The sequence below is a fragment of the Bos indicus x Bos taurus genome, chromosome 11, assembly GCF_003369695.1.
Source record: "Bos indicus x Bos taurus breed Angus x Brahman F1 hybrid chromosome 11, Bos_hybrid_MaternalHap_v2.0, whole genome shotgun sequence".
NCBI lineage: Eukaryota > Metazoa > Chordata > Mammalia > Artiodactyla > Bovidae > Bos > Bos indicus x Bos taurus.
Window position 1 is genome coordinate 91159826 of NC_040086.1, and position 27525 is coordinate 91187350.

Below are 27525 nucleotides of genomic sequence, written 5' to 3' on the forward strand. Positions count from 1 at the left end.
ACTCAAAGCAAGGAAAAAGAGCCAAGTGAATATTCTGCAATTTTCAAAATTTATAACAGACACATGCGTGCTGTGTCTCATTGGATGGATCTAGAAGTGTTACCCATGAAGCCTCATGACGTGGTGAACACCACTTCCTATGCTGCTGCTGCTGCTAAGTCGCTTTAGTCGTGTCCGACTCTGTGCGGCCCCATAGATGGCAACCCACCAGGCTCCCCTGTCCCTGGGATTCTCCAGGCAAGAACACTGGAGTGGGTTGCCATTTCCTTCTCCAATGCATGAAAGTGAGAAGTGAAAGTGAAGTAGCTCAGACGTGCCCGACTCTTAGCGACCCCATGGACTGCAGCCCACCAGGCTCCTCCGTCCATGGGATTCTCCAGGCAAGAGTACTGGAGTGGGGTGCCATCGCCTTCTCCACTTACTGTAATCAGCTGTGAAACTGCAGTGAACATGGCAAACATCTCCTGAGCGCTGCTAGTTGTCAGCTACTGCTCTGAGGCGTCAGATATGTTTATGCTCTTAACAATGAGATTAAGGGTTATTACTCACATCCTTATTTTACAGAGGAGGAAATACAAGCAGAGAGAGGCTAAGTAACTCACCCAATGTCACACAGCTGATAATCTAGGGCTGTGATTTGAATCGAAGCAAAGTGGGATGGGAGTTGATGTGTTTAACCCCTACACTAGAATGCCCATTTGATCTGACTGACTCTCAACTGTATTATTCATTTTAAAAAGAGAGAGTGAGGATATGAACAGGAATCATAAATAACCTAAGAGATGCACCTGGTTCTATCTCTTGGCTCAATCGCTGGATCCATGAGGGCACCCTTGTGTAAAAACCAGTGGCATTAAAGAAACCTAGGCATGAGGCTAAAATCTTTGTGCTACCAGGCTGTAGAAGGATCATTATTTGAGACAAGTTGGGACAGAAAGAGAAGGAATAAAAAGGAACAGATAATTACTAAAGGACCCACAGTAGCTTCAGTTACAGTCATGGCAGAAAACCAATGTCCCACATCCTTCACTCAGTAAATAATATGATTTTATAAAACCAAGTAAAACATCTTATGAGAAATGGATCTGCTTGGCTTTGGCTTAATTCGGAAGAAGGTGCTTAAAGAAACTTACAATTGCAACCAGTAGATTCCACCAAGAAAAGTATTATTTTAATTGACCTAGCCAAAAGAAATTCAACCTTAATAAGAAATTGACAACTTTTTTTCCTGTGAGCTATGAAATGAATACTTTTCATAGAGTTGTAAAGGATATTTTTCTTGGTATCTCTCAAAATGTTCCCACCTGCTTTACCTTATTTTATGTCTCACCGCTTCACAAAGCAAGAAAGATGAGATTCAGCTCTATCATCAATAAAATGTAAATAGCATTATGTTTCACAAAGCTGTTGTAAAACAACAACAGAGCAATGTGAATGGAGTAGCTGAATTTACTTACCTGGGGCCCATTAACTGTTCATTCATCCATTCATTCATTCCCATATTACAGATAAAGCAACTAAGGCCTGAAGAGATTGAATAACCTGCCAAAGCTTTCATATGTATTTTTCAACCCATCTTTCATATTATTTCTCTATAGTGACCATTTGACCTGAAATTGCTATCTCACATTTGAGTGAAATAAGATTGTATTCTCTCTCTGATGGCCTGTGGCAAAATTAAGTGAATTAAATGTTCCCAGCACAAAACCTCTTTTCCAGAATAAAACTGATTACACAAAGCATCGTTTTATTAGATATATTTTGGGGAGCCTTGATATGCAACGCCAATCCATAAGCAGTTTGAGGTGGGATGATTTGGGGGAATGGCATGAACACATGTATAATATCAAATAAGAAACGAATCACCAGTCCAGATTCGATACAGGATCCTTGGGGCTGGTGCACTGGGATGACCCGGAGGGATGGTATAGAGAGGGAGGTGGGAGAGGGGTTCAGGATGGGGAACACATGTACACCCATGGCGGATTCATGTTGATGTGTGGCAGAACCAATACAATATGGTAAAGTAATTAGCCTCCAATTAAAATAAATAAATTTAAATTAAAAAAATAAGCTAATCTCTGTGGGTATTTAAAGGAAATTACAATGTGTGATCCTATCTACTTCTGCAAAGCTGTATTCGATCCCCTGACCCGTACATGGCACAGGCTCCAAAAGATACTGCACTTTGTAGCTAGTGGTTCCTTACAAAGTTTTACCCAGCACAGATGGTGTGATATAAAACTGGTAGGATCATTATTTATTTCAAAAGATTTTGGTTGAAAAAGCAGACAGCCAACACATCTCCATTTTAAGAATGTCCTAGGTCAAAGAGAATAACAACTTCTAAGATTCTTAATTTCAAACAAAACTTTTGATAAAGGACATTTTAGAAATAATGATAAACATGTCAGTTATTTAGACAATAAGATTTCAAAGTCTTTACACTATATGGCCCAGGGTCTTAGACATAAGAAATAGCTGTTTCTATCCTATATCTTTTGACGCTTGTTAATATGCCTTTGTACATCAGCTCTGAATACAGCAAATATCCATTTGTATCCAGCTCTTGAATTTTAAAACACACATGCTTTATCGATATATTTCTCTTATACCATCTGGAAAGAGTACTTCCACAGTGGTTGAGGTTAAACTTAAAATCAGAAGAGTTTATTCTTTCATTTAAAAGCCTCTTTGGCTGCACGTTGCTGATGACAGCACTGGCAGACGACAGCCTGAAGGTCAGATCTGGCCAGCTGCCTGTGTTTATACGGTCCTTGAACTAAAGATGGTTTTAAGTTTTTATGGGATAGTAAAAAAATAAATAAAAAGGAGAAAATGCAACAGAGACTGGATATGGCCCACAAAGTTTAAAATATTTACTATAAGGCCCTTTATAGAAAATATTTGCCAATCCCAGGTCTACAAAATAAAAATCCAGATTCCTAGACTTGGCATCTAAGAGCCCTCCTAAGCCAGCTCAGAATATTGTTCTAGCTCCGTTTTCTGCCTCCTCCCCCATCTAAGCCATGTTCGAGTTACTAGTACTGCACAACAGAGTTCCCCAAAATGCAGCCGCTTCAAACGACCACTTTGTTGTAACCAGGGATCGGAAGGCGCAGGAGGACTGCTTCTGTCCTGTGATGCCTGGGGTCTCAGCTGGGGATGCTCAGGCCAGGGGAGGGGGTGGTGGGGAGGGGGTGTCTCCACAGCTGGGGGCTAGAAGCACCTGGAGGCAGCTTCTCACATTTACCCTGACAGCAGTGAACGCTGCTGTCTGCAGGGAGCTCAGTGCCCCCCGACCAGAGCCCTACAAGCAGACTCCCTGCATGGCCTGAGCTTCCCCACAGTACGGCAGTCCCCCAGAGGCAAACTTGGACCCCATGCTGCAGGGCTCCAGAGACAAGGGAGGGTACTGGAAATGAGGAGGAGCCACATCACCTTGTCTGATGCCCTTGGAAAGTTAGCAGGAGGAGCCCCACTGCCTCCTAACGTTTACCAGCATGTGCCAAGGGCGGGGGCATGGAGGCTGTCTGTTAAGGGGAGCAGTGGAGGGGCCCACAGACAGGAGCAAGACCCCTTGGCCGAACGTGTCACACCTTTCCTAACACAGGGCCATGCGCCCTTCTGTCTTCCATGCGAGTCACTGCTGTATTCCCTTTCCCGGTCACTCCTAGATGCTTGTCAGGACCCCCCAGCCCACGTGTGTGAAGCATCTCCGCTGATGTCAGCCTGCAGAGAGCTGACGAAGAGGAGAGAGGTAACAGCAATCTGAAGGAATGACAGTTTAAGGCAAGAGAAGTTCAACTGAAAGGTCAACAGTTCTGAACATTAGTTCTGCAGAAAATTCGCTCATCTGGAAAATGTATCACGCTGGCCCTGCTTCGGTTCCCCTGCTTGGTGTCTGTGCTAAGACGCAGTCCACACCAAGTCCGCAGCGTCCGTGCCCTGCGTAGCACCTGGTGGGGCTGCAGAGCTGGTGTCTAAATGTCCTTTAATTGTGTCTTTTGTGGTTTGTAGCTATTCCCTAAGCTCAGCTGGAAAACTCTTTAAAGGACCATATACTATTCAGGAAAGAATTTACCTGGCATTTGGGAGAACTAGTTATGTTCCCCATCCATGGACAGGTCATGTTCAAATTATGCATGCTTACCTCTTTAAGAACCAATGCTTTAAGAAAATTTAACCACATGCGATGGAAATCTTTCTGAAATATTTTACACAAGTGAACGCTTTCTTTAAAAGAACATTTGGAGTATGCTTATTTCTCTCGACTCAAGGTCATCTTTGTGGAACCCAGTGATTGCATTCTCAAACACAGTGATTTCCTCAAGGGCTGGTGAGACTGAGCCACTGTGAAGCATGTAGCCTGTGGGCTCACAAGGTGCTACTTCTTGGTTCTTACGTGTTTGGGGGGCCCACGATGATACCCTGTCTGCTGAGCCATCAGAGGCCATGGCCAGTGTTGCTTCACCCACTCCCCCCTCAATTCCAATTTGCTTCCAGCTGTTGTCACCCAGGAAATCAAATAACCAGGCTCATTTGAGATTTAAAAGACTCTAAATCGGAGGCCAAAAGAAGCCAAAAGCACCTCTCCTGTGAGTTAAGCACATACATTTTAGTGCCTGGATTTAACCTTGACTTTGATACTCAGTGGTCTCTGTGTTTTGATTATTTATCTAGCAAACATTGACAGATCAGGCCATATCACAGGCAGAAGAAAATAGACAACAACCCCTGACTTTAGAAATGGCTTATGCTCTAGTGAGGGGGGAAAAAACAGATCTAAATAAACTAACAAAATACAAGGCACTTTAGGTTATAAGTGCAATGGACAGGAATAAAGCAGGAATGATGAATCAGGACCAGGAGCTGTGGAAATAGAGGCGGTGATGTCTGAGCAGAGACCTGAAGAAAGGAGGAAGGAACCACAAGGAAACCTGCCGTGAGAATGTCCCAGGTCAGGGGGAGCCAGGCGACAGCATCTTAGGAGCCGTCAGCTGAGAGGGAGAGATCCAGAGTCCGAGAGAGGAGAGAGTATTTAAGAAACCGTCCAGGAGAAAAGGGAAGGAAGCACAGGGAGGAAAGCAGAACCCTTTTCCAGGCAGCACAGGGGACACAGCACTCTTGAAGTCAGAAATCGGGATTTCAAAGGACAAGCGGTCAGGCTGACTGCTACCTTCAGCTGCTTGGGCACAGGTAAGGAAAAGAAGAGCGTGGGAGAGAAAAGAGCCAACCTCAGAAAGAACAGACAGAGGCAGGGTCTCCATGGGGGAGCCTGCAAGATGGGAAGAGAGTGAAGAAAACCTTCAGAGAAGAGCTGAAAGTATAAGAGGTTTTGCAAATAAAACCGTGCATTCCAGAGGGCCCAGAGGAGGGGCCTGGGAAGCTGAGGGTCAGAAAAGAAGCTCACTGTGCTAAGTGAAAAGCAGCCCTTCTGAGAGCTCAATGAGAAGCCCAAGACAGCAACCCAGAGTGTCAAACAGCACGGTTCCCCATGCTGGGCCCAGCATCAGGGCTGCACAGGCCATGGGCCTGCAAACCAGCCCTGAGCCCTGGGTCCCCAGAGTCCTGGTCATAGGGAGAGAGAGGACCCAGGGCCCACAGCTGGCATAGTTGCTTATAAACAGGGCGGTGACACAGACGACCCTGGTGGCCCCCAAGTGGGTAGTGGCAGTTTGTCTGCGAGGATGTGGAGGGGGCCAAAGTGCAAAGTGTGTGTGTGTGTGTGTGTGTGTGTGTGTGTGTGTGTGTGTGTGCGCGCGCTCAGTCACTTCAGTCATATCCGACTCTTTGTGACCCCGGGGACTGTAGCCCACCAGGCTCCTCTGTCCATAGGATTCTCTAGGCAAAAACACTGGAGTGGATTGCCATGCCCTCCTCCAGGGGATCTGCCTGACCCAGGGACAAAGCCCACATCTCCTCCATTGTAAGCAGCTTCTCTACCACTGAGCCACCTGGGAAGCCCTGCGGGAGCCATAGACATTGTGTTAAAAATCTGGCTGATATCTGGGGCTCGTGTGCAGCTCCCACTGATGGAGCCTTGAAAGCTGAGGTAGGGTTTGCTCTGAACCTAGGGGCTGCCCCTGAAGCGAGGGCTCCCTTCCACCCTCACACTGTGTTTCTAAAGATGACACCACACAGGCCCGACCTTGTTCCTCTTCCCTGACCCCAGGCTTCACAGGACATCCCTGCACCCTCTGGAGACTTAGCAACAAGTACTTTAAGACGTGTGACACGTTTCCAGTCGCCTCCCTCCTGTCACTGTTAGATCCTGGGGGAAGAGGTTACTAAGAGTCAAGCAGGGGCTATTCAGGTATGTGCATCACCTTCAAGGTCCCAAGACCAAGAGCTGAGGATGAAATCAAAGGAAGTGGATGGGCCATTGGCACCAAACGACCCCACTGCCCTGAGACTAGGCTGGACAACCGCACAGATCAGGGCTGGAACTTAGGCTCCAACACTGACCATGTGTGTGTCTTACCAACTAACTTCACTAATGACTCCAGTCGCTTCCTGGGGGAACCCTACAAATTAAATGAAAAAAGGAGACTGTGGCTCACGGGCCCCAGTTGAAGATGGAGACTCTTGGCATCACCTGAGTTGCTGGGGGCAGAGGGGATGGTTCCTCTGGAGCAGGAGAGTTTCCCCCCATCATCACCACGGAGTCCCGGGTGGCCCATTAGGGGAAGAGAGGAGTCCCCCGCCCCTCCCTGAACCCTCTCTAGTGTTCCCTGTGGGGAGAGGGTCCACTAAACACCTGGCCTTCAGCTGGTGCCTGCCAGCTCTCAAAGTTCTTAGCAACTTTTTCTGCAGCAGCATGATCTGTATTTATTAGGTATTAATGCCACTGCAAGGAGATCCAACCAGTCCATTCTAAAGGAGATCAGCCCTGGGTGTTCTATGGAAGGAATGATGCTAAAGCTGAAACTCCAGTACTTTGGCCACCTCATGGGAAGAGTTGACTCATTGGAAAAGACTCTGATGCTGGGAGGGATTGGGGGCAGGAGGAGAAGGGGACAACATAGGATGAGATGGCTGGATGGCATCACCGACTCTATGGACATGAGTTTGAGTGAACTCCGGGAGTTGGTGATGGACAGGGAGGCCTGGTGTGCTGTGATTCATGGGGTCGCAGAGTTGGACACAACTGAGGGACTGAACTGAACTGAACTGAACTGAAAGCCACTCACCCATTTAGAGCCACTAATGAAAACAAGGCTGTGGTCCTAGTGTGATTAGATTGACTAGTTTTCTGTGATTATGGTTTCAGTGTGTCTGCCCTCTGATGCCCTCTTGCAACACCTACCATCTTACTTGGGGTTCTCTCACCTTGGGCGTGGGGTATCTCTTCACGGCTACTCCAGCAAAGTGCAGCTGCTGCTCCTTACCTTGGACGAGGGGTATCTCCCCACTGCCACCCTTCCTGACCTTCAACGTGGGATAGCTCCTCTAGTCCCTCCTACGCCTGTGCAGCCACGGCTCCTTGGATGTCGGGTTGGTCCTTCTGGCCACTGCCCCTGGCCTCAGGCGTGGGGGCGTGGGGCGTGGGGTAGTTCCTCCCAGCCGCTGCCCCTGGCCTTAGGCGTGGGGTTGGTCCTCCTGGCCCCCACCCCTGGCCTCGGGCGAGTGGTTGCTCCTCCCGGCCGCTGCCCCCGGCCTCAGGTGTGGGTGCGTGGGGTAGCTCCTCCCGGCTGCTGCCCCTGACCTCGGACGCGGGGTATAATTCCTCTTGTCGCCACCCCTGACCTCGGACGCGGGGTAGCTCCTCTCAGCCACCCTCCCCAACCTCGGACGCGGGGTAGCTCCTCCCGGCGGCTGCCCCTGACCTTGGACGTGGGGTAACTCCTCTCGTTGCTGCCCCTGACCTCGGACGCAGGGTAGCTCCTCTCGGCCGCTGCCCCTGACCTCGAACGCGGGGTAGCTCCTCTCAGCCACCCCCCCCCCCCACCGCCCGACCTCGGACGCGGGGTAGCTCCTGTCCGCCATTCCTGCGCTGTCGCAGCCTGGCACTCTCAGTCGCTGCCCCTGACCTCAGACGTGGGGTAACTCCTCTTGGCCACCGCCCTTCGGGCATGGGGTCCTCCTGGCTTCTGCCCCTGACCTCAGATGTGGAATAGCTCCTCTCGGCCTCTCTTAGTGCGCTGGTCCTCGCAGCCTTGTCTAACTAAATGAAACTAAGCCATGCCCGTGGGGCAACCCAAGATGGGTGGGTCATGGTGGAGAGGTCTGACAGAATGTGGTCCACTGGAGAAGGGAATGGCAAACCACTTCAGTATTCTTGCCTTGAGAACCCCATGAACAGTATGAAAAGGCAAAATGATAGGATACTGAAAGAGGAACTCCCCAGGTTAGTAGGTGCCCAATATGCTACTGGAGATCAGTGGAGAAATAACTCCAGAAAGAATGAAGGGATGGAGCCAAAGCAAAAAGAATACCCAGCTATGGATTTGACTGGTGATAGAAGCAGGGTGCGATGCTATAAGAACAAAATTGCATAGGAACCTGGAATGTCAGATCCATGAATCAAGGCAAATTGAAAGTGGTCAAACGAGATGGGAAGAGTGAATGTCTACATTCTAGGAATCAGTGAACTGAAATGGACTGGAATGGGTGAATTGAACTCAGATGACCATTATATCTACTACTGCGGGCAGGAATCCCTCAGAAGTAATGGAGTAGACATCATGGTCAACAAAAGAGTCCGAAATGCATTACTTGGATGCAATCTCAAAAATGACAGAATGATCTCTGTTCATTTCCAAGGCAAACCATTCAATATCACAGTAATCCAAGTCTATGCCCCAACCAGTAACGCTGAAGAAGCTGAATGGTTCTATGAAGACCTACAAGACCTTTTAGAACTAACACCCAAAAAAGATGTCCTTTTCATTATAGGAGACTGGAATGCAAAAGTAGGAAGTCAAGAAACACCTGGAGTAACAGGCAAATTTGGCCTTGGAATACGGAATGAAGCAGGGCAAAGACTAATAGAGTTTTGGCTAGAAAATGCACTGATCATAACAAACACCCTCTTCCAACAACACAAGAGAAGACTCTACACATGGACATCACCAGATGGTCAACACCGAAATCAGATTGATTATATTCTTTGCAGCCAAAGATGGAGAAGCTCTATACAGTCAGCAGAAACAAGACCAGGAGCCAACTGTGCCTCAGATCATGAACTCTTTATTGCCAAATTCAGACTTAAATTGAAGAAAGTAGGGAAAACCACTAGACCATTCAGGTATGACCTAAATCAAATCCCTTATGATTATACAGTGGAAGTGAGAAATAGATTTAAGGGTCTAGATCTGATAGATAGAGTGCCTGATGAACTATGGAATGAGGTTCGTGACATTGTACAGGAGACAGGGATCAAGACCATCCCCATGGAAAAGAAATGCAAAAAAGCAAAATGGCTGTCTGGGGAGGCCTTACAAATAGCTGTGAAAAGAAGAGAAGTGAAAAGCAAAGGAGCAAAGGAAAGATATAAGCATCTGAATGCAGAGTTCCAAAGAATAGCAAGAAGAGATAAGAAAGCCTTTTTCAGCAATCAATGCAAAGAAATAGAGGAAAACAACAGAATGGGAAAGACTAGAGATCTCTTCAAGAAAATTAGAGATACCAAGGGAACATTTCATGCAAAGATGGACACAATAAAGGACAGAAATGGTATGGACCTAACAGAAGCAGAAGATATTAAGAAAAGATGGCAAGAATACACAGAAGAACTATACAAAAAAGAACTTCACGACCCAGATAATCATGATGGTGTGATCACTGACCTAGAACCAGACATCCTGGAATGTGAAGTCAAGTGGGCCTTAGAAAGTATCACTACGAACAAAGCTAGTGGAGGTGATGGAATTCCAGTTGAGCTATTTCAAATCCTGAAAGATGATGCTGTGAAAGTGCTACACTCAATATGCCAGCACATTTGGAAAACTCAGTAGTGGCCACAGGACTGGGAAAGGTCAGTTATCATTCCAATCCCAAAGAAAGGCAATGCCAAAGAATGCTCAAACTACCGCACAGTTGCACTCATCTCACACGCTAGTAAAGCAATGCTCAAAATTCTCCAAGCCAGGCTTCAGCAATATGTGAACCGTGAACTTCCTGATGTTCAAGCTGGTTTTAGAAAAGGCAGAGGAACCAGAGATCAAATTGCCAATATCTGCTGGATCATGGAAAAAGCAAGAGAGTTCCAGAAAAACATCTATTTCTGCTTTATTGACTATGCCAAAGCCTTTGACTGTGTGGATCACAAGAAACTGTGGACAATTCTGAAAGAGATGGGAATACCAGACCACCTGATCTGCCTCTTGATAAACCTATATGCAGGTCAGGAAGCAACAGTTAGAACCAGACATGGAACAACAGACTGGTTCCAAATAGGAAAAGGAGTACGTCAAGGCTGTATATTGTCACCCTGCTTCTTTAACTTATATGCAGAGTCCATCATGAGAAACACTGGACTGGAAGAAACACAAGCTGGAATCAAGATTGCTGGGAGAAATATCAATAACCTCAGATATGCAGATGACACCACCCTTATGGCAGAAAGTGAAGAGGAACTAAAAAGCCTTTTGATGAAAGTGAAAGTGGAGAGAGAAAAAGTTGGCTTAAAGCTCAACATTCAGAAAATGAAGATCATGGCATCTGGTCCCATCACTTCATGGGAAATAGATGGGGAAACAGTGGAAACATTGTCAGACTTTATTTTGGGGGGCTCCAAAATCACTGCAGATGGTGACTGCAGCCATGAAATTAAAAGACGCTTGCTCCTTGGAAGGAAAGTTATAACCAACCTAGATAGCATATTCAAAAGCAGAGACATTACTTTGCCAACAAAGGTCCATGTAGTCAAGGCTATGGTTTTTCCTGTGGTCATATATGGACGTGAGAGTTGGACTGTGAAGAAGGCTGAGTGCCGAAGAATTGATGCCTTTGACCTGTGGTGTTGGAGAAGACTCTTGAGAGTCCCTTGGACTGCAAGGAGATCCAACCAGTCCATTCTGAAGGAGATCAGCCCTGGGATTTCTTTGGAAGGAATGATGCTAAAGCTGAAACTCCAATACTTTGGCCACCTCATGCTAAGAGTTGACTCATTGGAAAAGAATCTGATGCTGGGAAGTGCGGGGAGCGAACTCCGCCCCTGGCAAAGGTCATGAGGAAGGAGGCTTGGCATACGCAAAGGCGGGATCAAGCCTCAGGAGTCTCCCTGGAAATTCTCGAGCAATCTACCCCCAAAACCAGAGTCTGCCTACTTTCTGCTTTGTGCTTTCACCTACACCTCTGACTTTACAGGGGGCTGTCCCCCCACTACCTCTCTCTGAAAAAAGAGTTAGCTTACAGCTCCAGTTAATAATTCCTGGGTGTGACAGTGTTTCAATCTACAAACTCCCTTGGAAGTCCTCTAGCCTGCCTGAATAGGTTTTTCTGGCCACATGTGATTGCTCAGAGCCTCCAAACTCAGAGGCATGAGATGTTCTAAACTGTCTAAATACAGATTCCTTTGAGCAGTTAAAAGATTGATTAGAAATTGTATTGGTGAAGGGATTTTCACTTGCTGGGCCAATGTTTGCTGCTAAGTCTCCATATCCCCTACCTGCTGTGTCCCTGGCAGTGTATTGATTAATATAATTGGTGTAAATAGTAGCTTTAATGTTTGTAACCTGGGACCCTTGAGTTAATTCTTTTTCTTGTTATAGCCCACCACACCTTTGCTCTGTAGGAATGCAACTTTATCTAATGCTTTTGGAGGGTGGCTCCTGACCAACCACCTTTAGAGAAAAATAAGTTTTCTGAAGAAAGGGTCTTAAAATGTTAACAGGCCTCCGGGCCAGAAGATGATGCAAATCACCTAAGCTTTTGCATATGATAAGTTTGCAGGAAGAAAGCCTGGCTTGCTGCAAGACTCTACCCCTTCCCCCATTATCCTCTATGCATAACTTAAGGTATAAAAACTACTTTGGAAAATAAAGTGCGGGCCTTGTTCACCGAAACTTGGTCTCACCATGTCGTTCTTTCTCTTACCTTCTGGCTGAATTATTCAGCCTCTTTTCTCCACTGAATTTCCTCACTGAGCTATCCTTATTTCAGCCTCTTTTCTTCACTGAATTTTACTGAGCTATCCTCATTCTATTACTCTTTATATCCTTAATTAACATTTAATTAAGCAATTGTTTCCTGATCCTCGCCGACGCTGTCCCCGCTTCGAATTCCCTGGATCCACCGGGGCTGGACCCCGGCAGGGAAGGATTGGGGGCAGGAGGAGAAGGGGACAACAGAGGATGAGATGGCTGGATGGCATCACTGACTCGATGGACGTGAGTCTGGGTGAACTCCGGGAGTTGGTGATGGACAGGGAGGCCTGGCATGCTATGATTCATGGGGTCGCAAAGAGTCGGACACAACTGAGCAACTGAACTGAACTGAACTGAATGAAAACAATTTATGTAAATAATGAAAACAATTCATGTAACAAATGGCTAATTATATGACACTTGGAGAAGAATTAAATACTCAGAACATGAAATTCAAAAACGTGTGCCTTTGATATCTGATTTCCCATAAGATGCGGAGACCCAAACAGATTCTAAATCAGCTGGACTCGGTTGGAAACTGTCCGAAAGAGCTGAGAGCTATGCCACTTTCTCCCACCTGGTCCTGTGTCCCTGAAACTGGCATCCAGGATGCTAGAAAGAGCTCCAGGCTCTGGCTGGTCCTGACAGCCACTGCCCATGTTTCTGCCATGGACTCTCGGGGAGGGAGTGGAGATTCCTCAGTCCTCGTTTGCACTTACATCTGCTTTATAAGGTCATCGTAAGGATTACACGGGATCGCATCTGTAAGGTACCAATTGCCTGGTGCGTAGAAGGCAGGTGATCAGTTCCAGAGCTCTCCTCACCAGGATGTGAGCTGCTGAGAAAGTAACACAGACACACACACACGTGCACACAGACAGACACACATGCACAGAAGCACACACAGACACACACACCAACACACAAAGGAAAGCTGGGATTCAGGTCAAATCACATGACAAGGATACATCAGCAGCAGGAGAGGAAAGGGAGCCTGCCCAGGACCGCCGTGGAGCAGAGGGTCAGCAGACACACCCTGAGTCCTGCTTCTCTGTCCCCAGGCTCCCTGGCCGCCACCTGGGATGCATGAGTTCTTGCTTTTCTCCTGTGGGGTTCAGGACAGGTCCTGCAGCTCGAGGGGTGGGTGAGAGCAGGAAGTCAGCATCTCCACCAGGAAGGGCTCCCCAGCCCCAGTCCCTCTAAAGGGACAGAGTGTGGGACCCCATGGTCATCCCAACATGGTCTCCAGAGGACCCAGCGCAGGTTACGTTCCACACAGTCCCCCAGCAGCGACCCGCTCACCCACCTGCTTGGCTGACTTTCCTCCCTGCCTCGTGTCCCCACCCCTCATCTTGCCCCCAAATCCCCACCCTGGGAAAACTAAGGGAGCCCTCATCCTGGAGGCAAGGTCTGCCTCGTGTGGCATTCCTCATCCAGACCCGAGTCCTCGAGGCTGACTCCCGGCATCCTGTTGAGAAAGAAACAGCTCTCACTGTGAGAAGGAGCATCACTAAGGCCAGGGAGAGATGCCAGCCCCACCCTGCACAGAACGATTCTTGGTGTCTGCCCACCATAGTGGCAGCTGGGACTCAGTAAAGAAAGAAAAAATGCAGACATTTTGCTAAGAAGGAGGAGGAAGCAGAGGATCACAGCCGCCTCTTACCAGGAGAGCCGTGGGCCAACCTGAGAACCAGCGGGTCCAGGCAGGACGATGACAGGAAGCCACTTGGCAGCCGCAGAAAGCTGACTTGGCCTCCATCACTTCCCACAGACACGCGGGCTGCATAGGCTCCGCCAAGCCCAGGGCTTAACATTCTCTCCAGACCTCGGTGGTCTTGTGATCCCTGCCAGGTTCCATAACCGATGAGGCTGCTGCCAGGTCTTTGCAGAGGGGATTACAGACTCCACCCATGTAGGCCGCTGGACCAGAGTGCACTGAAATCAATAGACATGCTGCCTGTTCTGTAAATCTTCACACATCCACAAGGGAAAAAAGTCCTGGTACATCGGACCTTTTTCTCGTGTAATCAGACCCATGGTCCCTGGAGAGTGCATCTGTGACACCATCGTCCGATTCTCCTGCACCCTTTGAACATGAGTAGGATCACTGCTGTAGCCTGAATGTGTCCCCTAAAACTCAGAGTGGAAACTTGTCCCCCAACACGGTGGTACCCGGAGATGGGGCCTTTGGGGGATGAGCCTCAGGATGAGATTAGTGTCCTTACAGAAGGGACCTCCAAGAGCCCTCCATCCAGATGAGGATCCAGGAGAAGACAGCATCTATGACCTAGGAAACTTTCATCAAACTTTGACTCTGCCTGATCTTGGACTTCCAGCCTCTAGAATTGTGGGAAATAAATATCTGTTGTTGGCGGTGTTGCTACAGCAGCCTGAGCTAAGACAGTAAATGTATACTTCATACAGTTAGCGAGGATGTAAAGGTAAATGTTATCTAAGTTTAATGCAAATTAGCTCCTGAAAACATCTACTGTTTGTAGTGTCTATTATTTTCCAGGAATTGTACCTCACAGTTCCCCGACTTATGGAGTGAGACCAGAGGGTGGTGACTGTTAGGATGCTTCGTGCTGCTGTATCAGAAAACTGGCCCAAGCATATGGTCAGTGGCAAGCCAGTACCAGCCCAGACACGGGGCAGTCTATCCCCTTCTCTCTGCACCAGCTCAGCTGTGTGTCCTGGGCATCAGCTCTGTCTTTAAGCTGCCGAAGTTCTGGGTGTTGCTTCCATAAACAGCAGAGGAAGAAGAAGCCACTTTCTCATCAGAAAAGAGCCTGGAATATTTCCCCAGAGCCCACAGCAGATGTCCTTTCCCTGAGGGTCAGGACTGGAACCTACCTGCTTGGAGTCCTGTGGTCACAGAAATTCCTGTTGTAATGAGTTCAGTCCTTCAGTCCCTGAATCAGTCTCGCCACACAGGGCTTGGGGTCACCACAATTGGCTTAGACAAGGAGTCACCACCTGGGAACTGGGATCAGTCTGCAAACTGTTTGCCCACTGGACGATGGACAAGCCCAGGGATCAGGGGTAGACACACGTCCGACACCAGGTCAGTGACAGCAGGCCAAGAGACCAAGGTGAGCCCGTCTTCTGCCCTCCACACAGTGCCGGCCCTGGGAGTGTGATGCAGGGGGACTGCAGGGCAAGCCTGGCTGCAGCAGTAACAACACCCTGACAATGGGCTCCAGTGCAGATGACACTACCCTTGTGGCAGAAAGTGAAGAGGAACTAAAAAGCCTCTTGACGAAAGTGAAAGAGGATAGTAAAAAAGTTGGCTTAAAGCTCAACGTTCAGAAAATGAAGATCATGGCATCTGGTCCCTTCACTTTATGGGAAATAGATGGGGAAACAGTGGAAACAGTGTCAGACTTTATTTTTCTGGGCTCCAAAATCACTGCAGATGGTGACTGCAGCCATGAAATTAAAAGATGCTTACTCCTTGGAAGGAAAGTTATGACCAACCTAGATAGCATATTCAAAAGCAGAGACATTACTTTGCCAACAAAGGTTCGTCTAGTCAAGGTTAAGGTTATGGTGGTCAAGGTTTCCTGTGGTCGTATATGGATGTGAGAGTTGGACTGTGAAGAAGGCTGAGTGCTGAAGAACTGATGCTTTTGAACTGTGGTGTTGGAGAAGACTCTTGAGAATCCCCTGGACTGCAAGGAGATCCAACCAGTCCATTCTGAAGGAGATCAGCCCAGGGATTTCTTTGGAAGGAATGATGCTAAAGCTGAAACTCCAATACTTTGGCCACCTCATGGGAAGAGTTGACTCATTGGAAAAGACTCTGATGCTGGGAGGGATTGGGGGCAAGAGGAGAAGGGGACGACAGAGGATGAGATGGCTGGATGGCATCACTGACTCGATGGACGTGAGTCTGGGTGAACTCTGGGAGTTGGTGATGGACAGGGAGGCCTGGCGTGCTATGATTCATGGGGTCGCAAAGAGTCGGACACGACTGAGCGACTGAACTGAACTGAACTGATAGTGAGATGACTAGGGAGGAGGCAGAAGGTGACACGCGAATCAGTTTTCCAGCAAAGCGGTTTCCCGTTCGTTAGGAAACCGGGACAGGGCAAGCTGAAATAAAAGGCCTGCTGGTCCATAAAACACATTGATTACCAACATTGTCCCTCAGGTGCCTGGGCAGGGAAAGTGCGGTGGTCCTCCCCCCACAGGGCAGATCCGCCCACAGGACACAGGTCTAAACACAGACGGGCTGGGCTGACCAGGTGCCTCTGCCTGAGAATTTCCACCCTCTGGGGATCTGAGGGTGCACCAGCCAGCGGACAGCTCTTTCGTCTTGCTGTTTGGTCGCTTCTCTTCTGTATTTTCCTTCTGCAGGTGACTCAGTTGGTAGAGATCAAACCAGTCCATCCTAAAAGAAATCAACTCTGAATATTCATTGTTAGGACTGATGCTGAAGCTGAAGCTCCAATACTTTGGCCACCTGATATGAAGAGCCAACTCATTGGAAAAAAAAAAAAAAAAAACCTTGATTCTGGGAAAGATTGAGGGCAAGGGGAGAAGAGGGCAGCAGAGGATGAGATGGTTAGATGGCATCACCGACTCAATGAACATGAGTTTGAGCAAACTCCAGGAGATGGTGATGGACAGGGAAGCCTGGCGTGCTGCAGTCCATGGGGTCTCCAAGAGTCAGACACAACTGAGTGACTGAACAACAACAACAACAGCTGCTGGAGACACTCATCCCAGAAAAGTGTGTAGTTGTTAAACTGTGTTTGTTTCTAAAGGGATTTCAAAATCCTCCAATCTACTTCAATTTTGGGGAGCAATGTTTTGATTTGCAAACAAAGATCTTACAAAGAAAGTTGAAGAGCTGTAACTGTGCAGTGTCGGAGTCCAGCTCCAGCAGCCAGGGAATCAGCCTGAAGGGATGAGTGGTGTCAGCGGAGAATGATGTAGCCTCTGACTCCAGGTAGGGGACTACATGTTTATTTTAAGCTTTAGGTTCTCTTTTATACTTTTTCAAAAGCATTAGGTCAGAGGTTTGACATTTTTAGTTCCCCCTCACCCAGATTATTGTCTCATTGTTGCCCTTCAAACAGAGTTCCTGTTTCAGCAATCCTCTCAGAATTGTGTTTACTTGTGATTACATTGTAACTCCTGTTTATGTCTGGGCTGCATACCGCATTTCTCACTTTATTTCTTATTTTTTTAAATCTTGCTTGCCCCTAGTATCTTAAGCTCACTATCTCTTAAAAAGGCTTCTAGCTATTTTTAATTATTTCTAAACCCTAAGCTCAACAAACTTCTTTTGCCATAAACATTTCCCTCACAAACAGGTCTCAGATAACAATCTTTTCCATGGCCTCAAGCTGCGGCCTACGTGCTCATCCTGAGACATTCTTTGTAAAAATCCTTGAACAAATGTCAATGGTTACTTTATAGATTATTTTCTGGGCACAACTGCAGAAGGCTTTATGTTTTCTCATGCTTCTCTCATTTAACATTTTTTCCAGCCAACTCAAGTGAAGAAAGGAAAGAACAAGTCAGAATCACAAAACTTAACTCCTTCATCCAGGGACCGTGCCTGCAGAATGAGGAGAGGGGGTTGGGGCCATGCCTCTATTTTGTTAGTAATGCCTAACATGGCTCCCGACAGTGCAGGGTTGACCTTGGGGGTTTTCCTGTGGCCACATCTGTGTCTGGTGCCCAAAGATGGTCAGAATCTCTCTGGACGCTCTAGAAATACACGTGAACAGGCTCCACTGCAAACTGCTATATTAGAATCTCTGTGAATTGGATTCGGGAACCGATGTATTTTAAAAGTTGCCTGTGGGACTCTGACTACCCCTGAGGTTTAAGGACCAGTGGATAACACTGGTCCTCATCTGACATCAGCTCCTGCTTTCACATCTCCTCTCACTTCTTCCTCACCTTTCTCCCCCCAGACACTCTATGTGCACCCAGCATTCCCACTTTTGTCTCTTTATCAGTTCAGTTGTGTCACCAAAAGAGAGATATTGAAGTCCTAACCCCAAGAACTTAGGACACCGCCTTTTTTAAAAATAAGGTGGTTGCAGATGTAATCAGTTAATTTAAGATGAGGACTTAGGCTTTCCTGGTGGCTCAGTGGTAACAAATATGCCTGCCAATGAGGAGATACTGGTTCAAACCCTGGGTCAGGAAATCCCCTGGAGAAGGAAATTCCAGTATTCTGGAATTCCACTCCAGTATTATTGCCTGTGGAATCCCATGGACAGAGGAGCCTGGCAGGGTACAGTCCATGAGGCCACAAAGAGTCAGACATGACTTGGAGAACAAACAACAGCAACATCAGTCAGCTCAGTCGCTCAGTCGTGTCTGACTCTTTTCGACCCCATGGACTACAGCACCCCAGGCCTCCCTGTCCATCACCAACCCTTGGAGCTTGCTCAAACTCATGTCCGTCGAGTTGGTGATGCATCCAACCATCTCATCCTCTGTCATCCCCTTCTCCTCCTCAGGGTCTTTTCTAATGAGTCAACTCTTTGCATCAGGTGGCCAAAGTATTGAAGTTTCAGCTTCAGCATCAGTCCATCCAATGAACACTCAGGACTGATCTCTTTTAGGGTGGACTGGTTGGATCTTCTTGTAGTCCAAGGGACTCTCAAGAGTCTTCTCCAACACCACACTTCAAAAGCATCAGTTCTTTAGTGCAGCTTTCTTTATAGTCCAACACTCACATCCATACACGACTAATGGAAAAACCATAGCCTTGACTAGATGGACCTTTGTTGGCAAAGTAATGTCTCTGCTTTTTAATATGCTGTCAGGTTGGTCATAGCTTTCCTGCCAAGGAGTAAGCGTCTTTTAATTTCACAGACACAGTCACCATCTGCAGTGATTTTGGAGCCCCAAAATATAAGGTCTGCCACTGTTGCCACTGTTTCCACATCTATTTGCCATGAAGTGATGGGACCAGATGCCATGATCTTAGTTTTTTGAATGTTTAGTTTTAAGCCAACTTTTCCACTCTCTTCTTTCACTTCCATTAAGAGGCTCTTTAGTTCCTCTCTGCTTTCTGCCATAAGGGTGGTGTCATTTGCATATCTGAGATTATTGCTATTTTTCCCAGCAATCTTGATTCCAGCTTGTACTTCATCCAGTCCAGCGTTTCTCATGATGTACTCTGCATATAAGTTAAAGAAGCAGGGTGACAATATATAGCCTTGATGTACTCCTTTCCCGATTTGGAACCAGTCTGTTGTTCCATGTCCAGTTCTAACTGTTGCTTCCTGACCTGCACATAGATTTCTCAAGAGGCAGGTCAGGTGGTCTGATATTCACATCTCTTGAAGAATTTTCCACAGTTTGTTGTGATCCACACAGTCAAAGGCTTTGGCGTAGTCAATAAAGCAGAAGTAAGTAGATGCTTTTCTGGAACTCTCTTGCGTTTTCCATGATCCAGCAGATGTTGGCAATTTGATCTCTGGTTCCTCTGCGTTTTCTAAAACCAGCTTGAACATCAGGAAGTTCACGGTTCACATATTGCTGAAGCCTGGCTTGGAGAATTTTGAGCATTACTTTACTTGCATGTGAGATGAGTGCAATTGTGTGGTAGTTTGAGCATTATTTGGCATTTCCTTTCTTAGAGATTGGAGTGAAACCTGACCTTTTCCAGTCCTGTGGCCACTGCTGAGTTTTCCAAATGTGCTGGCATATTGAGTGTAGCACTTTCACAGCATCATCTTTTAGAATTTGAAATAGCTCAATTGGAATTCCATCACCTCCACTAGCTTTGTTTGTAGTGATGAAGGCCCACTTGACTTCACATTTCAGGATGTCTGGCTCCAGGTGAGTGATCACACCATTGTGATTATCTGGGTCGTGAAGATCTTTTTTATATAGTTCTTCTGTGTATTCTTGCCACCTCTTCTTAATATCTTCTGCTTCTGTTAGGTCCATACCATTTCTGTCCTTTATTGAGCCCATCTTTGCATGAAATGTTCCCGTGGTTTCTCTAATTTTCTTGAAGAGATCCCTAGTCTTTCCCATTCTGTTGTTTTCCTCTATTTCTTTGCATTGATCACTGAGGAAGGCTTTCTTATCCCTCCTTGCTATTCTTTGGAACTCTGCATTCAAATGGGTATATCTTTCCTTTCCTCCTTTGCTTTTCGCTTCTCTTCTTTTCACAGCTATTTGTAAGGCCTCCTCAGACAGCCATTTTGCTTTTTTGCATTTATTTTTCTTGGTGATGGTCTTGATCCCTGTCTCCTGTACAATGTACAATGTCACAAACCTCTATCCATAGTTTTTCAGGCACTCTGTCTATCAGATCTAGTCTCTTAAATCTATTTCTCACTTCCACTGTATAATCATAAGGAATTTGATTTAGGTCATACCTGAATGGTCTGGTGATTTTCCCTACTTTCTTCAATTTAAGTCTGAATTTGGCAGTAAGGAGTTTGTGATCTGAGCCACAGTCAGCTCCTGGTCTTGTTTCTGCTGACTGTATAGAGCTTCTCCATCTTCGGCTGCAAAGAATATAATCAATCTGATTTCGGTGCTGAGTGTCTGGTAATGTCCATGTGTAGAATCTCCTCTTGTGTTGTTGGAAGGGGGTCTTTGCTAGGACCAGTGCTCTCTCTTGACAAAACTCTATTAGCTTTTGCCCTGCTTCGTTCCGTATTCCAAGGCCAAATTTGCCTGTTACTCCAGGTGTTTCTTGACTTCCTACTTTTGCATTCCAGTCCCCTATACTGAAAAAAACATCTTTTTTTGGTGTTAGTTCTAAAAGGTCTTGTAGGTCTTCATAGAACCGTTCAACTTCAGGTTCTTCAGCATTACTGGTTGGGGCATAGACTGGGATTACTGTAATATTGAATGGTTTCCCTTGGAAATGAACAGAGATCATTCTGTCATTTTTGAGATTGCATCCAAGTACTGCATTTCGGACTCTTTTGTTGACCATGATGGCTACTCCATTTCTTCTAAGGGATTCCTGCCCGCAGTAGTAGATATAATGATCATCTGAGTTAAATTCAGCCACTCCAGTCCATTTTAGTTCGCTGATTCCTAAAATGTCGACATTCACTCTTGCCATCTCTTGTTTGACCACTTCCAATTTGACAGAACAGGCATGCATACTAAATTCCAGTGAAAAGGCATAAGTTGTCAGACAGTGTAAAAAAGTAAGTACCAACAGTGTCTCGCTGTCAGTGATATGTGTGAAATATAAAGACACAGATTGAAAGCAAAAACTTAAACATACAATATAAACCGTGTGCATAAGAAAGCTCACAGAAGTACATTAATATAAGACAGAGTAGACTTCTAGGCAAAGATACAAGGAAAGAAAATCAGTAAGGAATAAAGGATTAATTTTCCAGGGAGACAAATGTTCCCAAACAAGAACTTATCAATAGCAGTGTTGCAAAAATGCCTGAAGCAAAATATGTCTGAACTCAACAAGGACATAGAAAAACCATAGTTGATTTTTACATGCTTCTGTGTTATAAGATGTCAAGAACTGACAGCACTGGTCTGTAACCGTAGAAGTCAGGGTACAGTTGTCTAGGGGACAGTAATAGATTGGAATGGGGCAAGTGAGAACTTTCTGAGGTGGTAGAAATCTGAAATTGTGTCTGATTGCATGAATATCAGTGCATACTTGTCAGAACTCATCAAAGTATACATTCAACTTTTTATAAAATTAAAGAACAGAGGTAGCTATGTATAAAGTGTGACAGTGTGTTAATCTGCTAGAACTACTGTAACAAAGACCACAGACTGAACAAGTTAAGTATCCGAGATTTGTCTTCTCAGTTCCAGAGGCCGGAAGTCCACGGTCGCTGTGTGGGTCGGGCTGGTTTCTCCTGAGGGTGGTTTCCTCTCTGACTTGTCCGTGACTCTCTTCTCCCTGGGACCTCACGGAGCCTCCCTCCGTGCATGTTCTTGTCCTCATCTTCTTTTCCTAAAAGGACACTAGTCATAGATTAGGACTCACATTGATGACTCCATTTTACCTTAATTATCTCTGAAAATTCTATTTCCAAATACAACCACATTCTAAGGCCCTGGGTATTATGACTTAAGCATGTGAATTTGGTGGAACAGAGTTCAACTGTAACATAGAGTACGTAACCCGTAATCCGGGGAAAACTCAGAAAAGGAGGACTTCATAATAATCCAACTAAACTCTCCAAAATTCCTATGGTTCATGACTTAAAAGAAAGCACCTAAGTTAAGCAGAAATTGGGAAAATAATTTCCTAAAGTGTACCCAAATAGGTGTATTTTTCTTTATATTTTGTTTTGTTTTGTGATAATTTGGGAAGATGCAGGAATTTTCCAAATACCACAACAATTTTTCTTGTCCTGGTGATGAGCTTTGCAGATGAAGGTGTAAGGACTATGGGGACTTCTGGGAGGATGTGGAAACTGACAAATTAGAGAATGCCAGCCTGGGCGCAGGGGGACAACCTGGACAGGAGTCCTCCCGAATGATGGCTGTGTGGTCTTCCCAGAGTTGTGACCTTCTTTAATTACCAAACTCATTTAAATGGCGGGTATCAACTTCTCTCCTCGGATTTGCAATCTTCCTCTGAAAGTTCTCCATGTGGATTGGAGACAATGGTCTTGGCTGGCAAAGGGAAGCCATTCTACTGACAAAGATAGAGTCAGTACCATGTGAGGTCCGATCACATTTCCAGTCCTCACAATGCTTTCCAGCTACTGCCTGGAAGACAGGTGAACAAGACTTTTCTCTGTCAACAGAATGAAAATCACGCAGACTATTCAGAAGGTAATATTGGATGGAGTGTAGATGCCGTCAAGGATTCTTTTGTACCATCTATCAACCTTCACAGCACAGGTGCTCCTCAACGGGAACCCCGGGCTGTAAATACCCAAGACTGCAGTGCTGAAATGGCAAAATTTGTGACCAAATGCAGGCAGGCTCACCCTACTGTAACTGTTGCAGACACAGGTCATGATTCCAAGTCAGTAAACAGGTTTGTATAAAAGCACATCATTTATTTAAATCAAGAGGGATTTCACCTTAAAAATGTATCTTTTAAGACAGGAGTTCCCAACCTCTGGGGTCTGACGCTTGATGATCTGAGGTGGAGCTGATGTAATAATGATAGAAATAAAGTGGATGATAAATGCAATGTGCTTAAATCATCCCAAAACCACCCCCCCACCTGACTCCATCAACAAAGTGTCTTCCACAAAACTGGTCCCTGATGCCAAAAAGATTGACGACCGCTGCCTTAAGAAATCCTCCAATTGGAAATTCCCTGGTTGTGCAGTGGTGAGGACTCTGCACTTTTGCTGCCAAGGGCCCAGGTACCATCCCTGGGTGGGGAACGAAGATCCTGCAGGCCAAGTGGCATGGCCAAAACAAAAAACAAAACAGAAATCCTCTGACCGATAGTATTTCACAAAACTGTGCTGCCCTGGATTCTGCTCTCCCCATCACGACCCTTAAAACAAGTCTCTCATCCTCACTGTCAGCAGCGTCATGAAGACTACCCTGTACAGTGTGAGTCTCACTTGCTGCGAGGGTTGGGGGTCAGGAAAGACTCACGATGACAGATGAGGTGAGCTGCATTTGGAAAATCTAATGAAACCGGGGCTCAGTCATTAACCTTCGAAGAAGAAACGCTGGACTGGGTTCTTTCAGAATTAGTGAGGCCAATATTTCACCATGACACGCATTAGTAATGAATAATTAAATGTTTAATATAATGTTACTTCAGTGAAAAATGATAATTTTACAGCGGATGGACCTTAAACCTATTCTGTATTATTACATGGCATTAAAACGAAGGGGTGGTCATCCTAATGAAATAAATGCATTTCTGATGACTGCGCTGAGGCAGTTCTGATGTTGAAAATCTTTTCAGAACCCCACAGTGACCCTGCTGCCAGAATTCCATAAAAAATTTAAGAGGGAAATTTCAACCTGGAAAAAGCTCACGTCTCACACCAGCTTGCCTGAGGTCAAACAGTGTTTTTTTGATAATGCTGAGTTAATGTCACAGACATAAATCATTCCACAAATGCAGATGTTACCTTATCCTAACATGAAATTTTTGCTTTCCTTCAAATCCTGTTTTTATTACATGCCGGAGTTATTTAAAACAATTTAACAAATGCATCCAATGCCTAACTCACTATAAAGAATGTTTATTGTGAGAGGTTTTTTCCTCCTCTCGGTAAGTAGAGCCGCTCCTCCAAGGGGTCCCTCTATCACAGCTGTTCCAGAACAAGGTAGCCTGTGGACACGTCTGTCACTGGAAGCCACCCTCTTGCCAAGAATTATCGCCACGATCAGGAGGGAAAGATGATATTTCAGAGATCATTTATTTCTTCCCAGTAACATTTCCCTTAGTAAGGGGAAGAGTAATTTCTTTAATATGCAGGAAGTGCTAATTAGAATCTGCATTTTTATTCATTCCTTCTCATTTTGTTGAGAAGTGCAAAAGTTCTGGAGAAAGATTTAATTAGGGCAACATTTAGAATAAAGAAATGAAAAGTTAGCCATAAGGAATCACACCAGAGATTTCTCATTGAGGTAAATAAGCGTATGTTATTGTTTTCTTGGTGCTTGCGGACCTGGGACTCCCAATCCAGGGGAACTGAGTCCTGTGCCTTTTACCTGAGAAGTAGACAACTTGTTAATTGAAGCTTCCTGGGGCTCAGCCTTCAGTGCCTTCAAAGCACAAACTGGGATAAGCAAGTAGACAGTAGAGCGACCACATGTGCTTGGATGGCCCCTGGAGGAGGGCTGGTTGGATGGCCAGGATGCAGGCAGAGAGACCTAGCTTTCAGAGGACTTAGGACCAACATAGACAGCTTTGCTCCTTTCTGTACTTGACAGTCCACACGACCGAGTCTTGGCTACATGGCTGACCTCTGCTCTGGGGGGCACCTGCCGCGCTTCCTCATTCTCCCTGCTGGCACACAGGCTGCTCTTACACCTTCAGGATCTGGCTGCTGTATTTGTTTGCTGGGAGTGCCCACCCTCTGCCTGCGGGGATCAGCGTTTGCTTCCCAACGTTCTGCAAGACTCCCACCACCCACCACCCCTCCCTCCTCTGTGTTCCAGCAGCACTGACTGTACTTGGTGGCTCTCACTCACCACGTTGGAGTCTGCTGTTCTCACCTACTCACCTTCCCTACAGGGTGGGGAGTTCCCCTTCATCCTGTGACTCCTTTAGACAAATGCCACCTGCAGGCCAAGCAAGATCCTGCTGACCGCAATAGAAATGAAACCCAAAATCGATTCCCAAATTCTTATTAGAAGCAACAAAAAGCAGCAGCAAAGACAACGGTCTGGAAAACAGGTCTGTTGGGTTCTGGTTCTAGATGCACACGGATCAACCCCTTTCAACCTGGGCAAATCCATGTAAGCTTTGTGAGTTCCGGCCCCTCGGTCACTTGAAACAATTCCACGTATCCTGCCACCTCTTGAAAAAGTGAGATTCAAGTGAGATTCTGCATGGGCGAGATGTTTGAAAACCGTCAGCCGGCGATCTCACGGATAAAGATAATGATGGCTACCTTGCCTGAGAGAACATGGATAGCCTGTGGGTGCTTCCCTGGGATGAAGGGAGGCATGATTCCCCCAGGAACCTAGGGAGATAAAAATGATCAAATGAGCAGAGAGGAGAAAGCAGAGCAAACTCAAATGGATTCTCTCGGGTAAGGAGAACACATGGAACGCACTCCACACCGATACTCACATTCCTCTCTCTGAGGACCCCCCAAGTAATTTGCAGCATCTTTCTCGCACATCCTCTACCTGTTAGTGCAGAGAGCTTGCTCTGCCTTCATCTGCTCCGTGCACAGCACACAGCGAGGCATTCTGAGCTGGACTTCCTACTTGTTTGCTTGCTTTCTGAATTTTAAAGAGGCAGCCATAAATGTCCAGGGCAGCATGTTTTAAAGCACTGAAACCAAATATAAAATATTTACTCCCAACAAGTAAATGTTGGAGCCACTGGAGAAAACAGTCTGCTTTTAGGAACCAGACTGTTTTAGCCACCTGGTTTCAGTGAGTGATTTTTATTTACACCCACGAATAAAAACAAAGAGTAGCTCTCTGCGTCTTGCTCATCAACTAGCAGCTCTGGTCGTAACAGCCACATTAATATTCTAGACTTTATTTAGATTTCTCTAAAAGGGGGCCTGAACTAAGGTATCACATATGCTACCATGGGACATATGGCCTTAGCAGTACTACTGCTGCTGCTGCTAAGTCACTTCAGTCATGTCCGACTCTGTGTGACCCCATAGATGGCAGCCCACCAGGCTCCCCGGTCCCTGGGATTCTCCAGGCAAGAGCACTGGAGTGGGTTGCCATTTCCTTCTCCAATGCATGAAAGTGAAAGTGAAGTCACTCAGTCGTATCCGACTCGTAGCGACCCCATGGACTCCAGCCTACCAGGCTCCTCCATCCATGGGATTTTCCAGGCAAGAGTACTGGAGTGGGTTGCCAAGCAAGGCCCTTTCCCCATGAAGCTCTGCAGTGAGTGGAATTCTATAATTTCCGTCATCTCTCAGTGAACACAGACAACTCAACCACAGGGCAGTTTATCTGGATTCATGATTCCACTCTGTCCTCCTGAACCACAGAGAGATAAATGTGGCCTTCTGTTCACTTCCACTTGTGTATCTGCTTCTGTTGTTGTTCAGTTGCTCAGTCATGTCCAACTGCAACTCCATGAACTGCAGCATGCCAGGCTTCCCTGTCCTTCACCATCTCCCAGAGTTTGCTCAAACTCATGTCCATCGAGCTGGTGATGCGATCCAACCATCTAACCCTCTGTCGTCCCCTTCTCCTTTTGCCTTCAATCTTTCCCAGTATCAAGCTCTTTTCCAGTGAGTCAGTTCTTCACATCAGGTGGCCAAAGTGTTGGAGTTTCAGCTTCAGCATCAGTTCTTCCAATGAATACTCAGGACTGATTTCCTGTAAGATTGACTGGTTGGATCTCCTTGTTGTCTAAAGGACTCTGAAGAGTCTTCTCCAACACCACAGTTCAAAAGCATCAATTCTTTGGCACTTAGCCAACTTTATGGTCCAACTTTCACATCTGCGCATGACTACTGGAAAAACCATAGCTTTGATTATATGGACCTTTGCCGGCAAAATGATGTCTCTGCTTTTTAATACACTGTCTAGGTTTGCCATAGATTTTCTTCCAAGAAGTAAGTGTCTTTTAATTTCATGGCTGCAGTCACCCTCCACATTGATTTTGGAGCTCAAGAAAATCTACTTAGTTGATATGAAATAGACAGCATTTACTGTGAAATTAATGCTTGGAATGATTCTTGATATCTTCAAAGATGTTTACAAACATTGTACAATGATATCAACTCAGTGCCATTTCATAGGAACCAAGTTAGCGCACTGGAGGCCCGCAGGTAACCAAAAAATAGTTATCTCTCCTGGAAAACCTTTCTAA